Source organism: Mixophyes fleayi, chromosome 12 (genome assembly GCF_038048845.1).
Source record: "Mixophyes fleayi isolate aMixFle1 chromosome 12, aMixFle1.hap1, whole genome shotgun sequence".
Taxonomy (NCBI): domain Eukaryota; kingdom Metazoa; phylum Chordata; class Amphibia; order Anura; family Limnodynastidae; genus Mixophyes; species Mixophyes fleayi.
In genome coordinates this window covers 47,496,661-47,501,329 of record NC_134413.1, presented here as the reverse complement: position 1 = coordinate 47,501,329, position 4,669 = coordinate 47,496,661, and positions in this window count along the sequence as shown.

The following is a 4,669-nucleotide window of genomic DNA, read 5'->3' as shown; positions in this document are numbered from 1 at the left end:
CCTTCCTCTATATGCGGGAAGGAGTTTACTTAACCGATGAGGGCATGGCCCTGTTTATAGGAGTCATAGGAAAAGTTTGGCAACAGTAGGTGTAGATATGGTGGTGGTCCTCGAGTCTTGAGGATCCAGGCGCTGCTGGAACATTCACTGCAATCGACGGCCATTGGTTGCGGGCGCACATTGCGGTAGTGGGCACACTGAACCTGCCATTCTTCGATGAGTTGGCTATAGTCTTGGTGCAAGACCCTGTGGGTCAGCTTGTGGTTGCACTCCTTTCAGCCCGGAAGGGTTGCGGGTTCTGTAGTGCCTGGGATTGAGTGTCCCAGTAAGGTCCCAGTGTGCGCCCGGGGTGCTATTGGTTAAACCAACCCCGTTTGCGGGTATCCTATGGGTTTGCTGGGATATCCTGGTTGCCTGACGTTTGTCATACTGCCTGCTCTTTTCTCCACCACCATATTTGGTTTGCAAATAAGCTTTTATTATTGCCACAATTATGTCTCGTCAATTATTCAAAGAAGTTAAGTACATTATTAAGAGGTTTAAATGAGGTGAGAGATCAGCCATTAAGCATTTTATAGGAGCACATTAAAGCTGTTACTATGCACTTGCGACCTCTGTGTGTCTCAGATACTGTGAAAGAAATGGAGGAGCCACTGGAAAAATAGCTGCACAGAGGGGCTCTGGCTAGGGGGAATATTTCCCTAGGTAGTAGTGCAGTTTTGATTTAGTTTGTAAAATACTGCTCATTTCAGCCTCATGTGTGTCTTAGATTAAGCTTAAGAGGAAATCGACAGTGTGACTGTATTTATTACATCTGTCACTTTTGTTTGTTTATTTTTTTTACAAGATATTTTCATGCATATAAATGCATGTACCTGCATTAAATGCACTTGGGTGGTACTGGTTGACTAAAAGTAGAGGGTGGTTCCCAATTACCAGCACTTCTTGAACAAAATCATGTCCTTTTGCGGGCAAAAAGAAGAGTTACAGCCACCCGAAAATCAAGGAACAGCACTGTAAATGCATCCTCTACATCCATTGAATCTATAGACCCATGTGGTGTTGAATATGGATGTAGGTTTACTCTGCTCTGCTAGACCAAACCAGACACTGCAGAATATGTACAATACCTATGTGGAATATAAATCTACTCAGATAATGTTACCTGTCAATAATATAGTTATTTATGACTATACATGGAATTTTTATATTTTTTTCTCTTTAAAAAACATTTCTTAGGCTGTCCTTAATGTCTATTGTAAATAAAACAAATTTTGACACTTGCTCCTGATTGCAAACACATGTTTTCACTTACATACTAAGCCGTCAGCACTGGTATTTAGAACTTAAACTAGCCCCCCAGTTGGAGCTAGAGATACGGCGTACTTCTGTGTGCGCCTAAGTTTGACTTCGATGTAGCTGCATAGGAAAGTCCCTACTGTATATTGTCTAAGTCAGTGGTTCCCAAACTTTTTCAGTTCGCGGCACCCTAAGTCTCCATAATTTTTTCAAGGCACCACTCCAAAATAATTACCGAGCAATCCCGCTTTTTAAGTAAATGAGTCAAAATAGCATAATAAGTATTTAGGTCAGGACAGAAATACTTAGTAAGTTGTTTGCAAAAATAATATACATAAATCCAAGGGAAAAGAATATTTTTATATATTTTTTTCAATTATATTTCTGTCAAATAATAATTTACAGCTAATATTGAGAGGAATAAGATCAAACAAAATAAAACAGCAACATGTACAAAAATCATCACACTGTGCCCCTTCACCTTTACACTGTGCCCCTTCATCCACACACACTGTCTGCCCCTCTTCATCCACAGACACTGTGCCCCTCTTCATCTACATACACTGTCTGCCCCTCTTCATCCACACACACTGTCTGCCCCTCTTCATCCACAGACACTGTCTGCCCCTCTTCATCCACAGACACTGTCTGCCCCTCTTCATCCACAGACACTGTCTGCCCCTCTTCATCCACAGACACTGTCTGCCCCTCTTCATCCACACACACTGTCTGCCCCTCTTCATCCACACACACTGTCTGCCCCTCTTCACCCACGCACACTGTCTGCCCCTCTTCATCCACAGACACTGTGCCCCTCTTCATTCACAGACACTTTCTGCCCCTCTTCATCCATGCACACTGTCTGCCACTCTTCATCCACAGACACTGTGCCCCTCTTCATCCACATACACTGTCTGCCCCTCTTCATCCACACACACTGTCTGCCCCTCTTCATCCACAGACACTGTCTGCCCCTCTTCATCCACAGACACTGTCTGCCCCTCTTCATCCACAGACACTGTCTGCCCCTCTTCATCCACAGACACTGTCTGCCCCTCTTCATCCACACACACTGTCTGCCCCTCTTCATCCACACACACTGTCTGCCCCTCTTCATCCACACACACTGTCTGCCCCTCTTCATCCACACACACTGTCTGCCCCTCTTCACCCACGCACACTGTCTGCCCCTCTTCATCCACAGACACTGTGCCCCTCTTCATTCACAGACACTTTCTGCCCCTCTTCATCCATGCACACTGTCTGCCACTCTTCATCCACAGACACTGTGCCCCTCTTCATCCACGCGCACTGTCTGCCCCTCTTCATCCACGCACACTGTCTGCCCCTGTCCATCCACAGACACTGTGTCCCTCTTCATCCACGCACACTGTCTGCCCCTCTTCATCCTCACTCTGCCCTCTACTTCATTCTTTTGACCCTCCATTGCTGTTTCCTTTCACCTTTCCCTCCATTTCTTTGCTTACCATACTTGGCCTTTTTATTCTATTTCTTCTGTCTTCTCTTCTATCTTCTTACCAATGTGGCAGTGCTGGGAACCAGCATCTTCCCCTCTCCTGCCGCTTTTCACTGAATATTTTGGGCGACGCCGGATTGGTAAGTTGTTTTTTGTTTTTTTTTGTCCCCTGGCCGCGGCACCCCTGTGACAGCGCCGCGGTACCCCTGGGAGCCATGGTGCACACTTTGGGTGCCGCTGGCCTAAGTGAATCCACCCATTCCCCACTCTGTTCACTACCCTAAATCCTAGGTTGCAGTTAGTGACTTTGCGCTCAGCGGTGACTTGGACATGGCTGCATTTTATTGTGTACCATCCAATTCTGAGCATACGCAGTGTATGTTGTGCTGACAATATGCACGCATTCAGGGGTGTACTTTTGGACAGCAAATTAATGATTAGCCCAATGTTAGAAATGTGTCAGTTTTTTGGGGTCCAGCTGCTATTGAGAAGCCATTCTAGCCATTCCCAAGCGGTAGTTATATGAAAAAGAAGTATGTGGATTTTAAGTTATTTATTTTTTTTCACCCTGTTTATTTAAAAAAAAAACTGTCTTGAAATTGTGTTTCTGTATGTCATTTTGTTATCCTTGTGTTCACAAAAGCATTGTGACTTTTGCCCCCCCCCTTCATATTAAGCTCCATTTAATAATGTTCTGTCATTTTGTTCTAAACAAATTTACGGGTCAGTGAGGCTTGGTTATTATAATACTACATTTAAGGCATATAATCCTTGGGGTTACAAGAACTCTGATTAAAATAGGTTGATATAAATCAGGGCAGTGGTCGATGTGGGCTGGTATCCGGTGAGATGCCATACCACCACTTCTACTACTGATTTCATTGTAAACCTATCAAATTCCATTCACTTCCATTTTCCATACTGCCACTTCTAAATTTCCACTTCGACCATTGAGTCAGGGAGTAACTAATGTCTCAGAGTCTCAGGTTTAGAACCAAATCTTAGTGGTGGCAGACTTGGGTAGTTAATAGTGAGTGTGAGACAACAGTTTGGGGGGCATTTTTAAACAGAAAAGGTGGTTTTGTTTTAATTAAACCTTTCACACCCACACGTCAGGCATGCTCAAGTGTGGCTGTTAGTGACACTGCATAAAAAAATTTGTTTTTTGCATGTTGGCTTAAAGATACAAGACCTGATTCATTAAGGAAAGTAAAGCAAAAAAAATAAGTAACTTTGCTGCATTGGAAAACATGGAAAACCACGTTGCCTTGGAAGAGGAGGTAAATTTAAAATGTGATTGCAAATATATAGTTGAGGTAGGGTCTGTCCTAGATCAACTTTATATTTCAGTGTAAAAATAAAGCTATCAAGTATGTGTGTGCTACATGAAAAACAGCCAGTATTTAACTTATTTGGAAAATAGTAAACTAATTTGTACCCCTTGCATTGCAACATGGTTTGTCCAGGAGAAATCTTTAAAGTGCAGATCCATGCACTTCATATTACAGAAAGGGGCATTTTAGCAATAATTGACACTTGACATCAGCATCAGGAAAAGTGCATTGCCGGGTCTCATAGCAAAATTTCATGGCATCACAAAATGTCAAAACTATTATGTGGTACATTTTTTCATAAATGAGTCTGATTTAGGTCAATAATACCACTTTCAGATTATATCCCAGGTATATTATGAACCTGGGATATTGCTGGGGGACAGATTCTTCGATGCAGGTAGACCATGTTCACACTGAACATAGCTCTGACAGGGTCTCCATGGCAACATCAAAAGAAGAGCTCTGATTGGCTCCTATTGTGATTTTTTTAAACTTTTTAATAGGTGTCGGTGAGACCTGGGTTGAAAAACCTGGGTCTCACCGTTCACAGTGGAGGCTA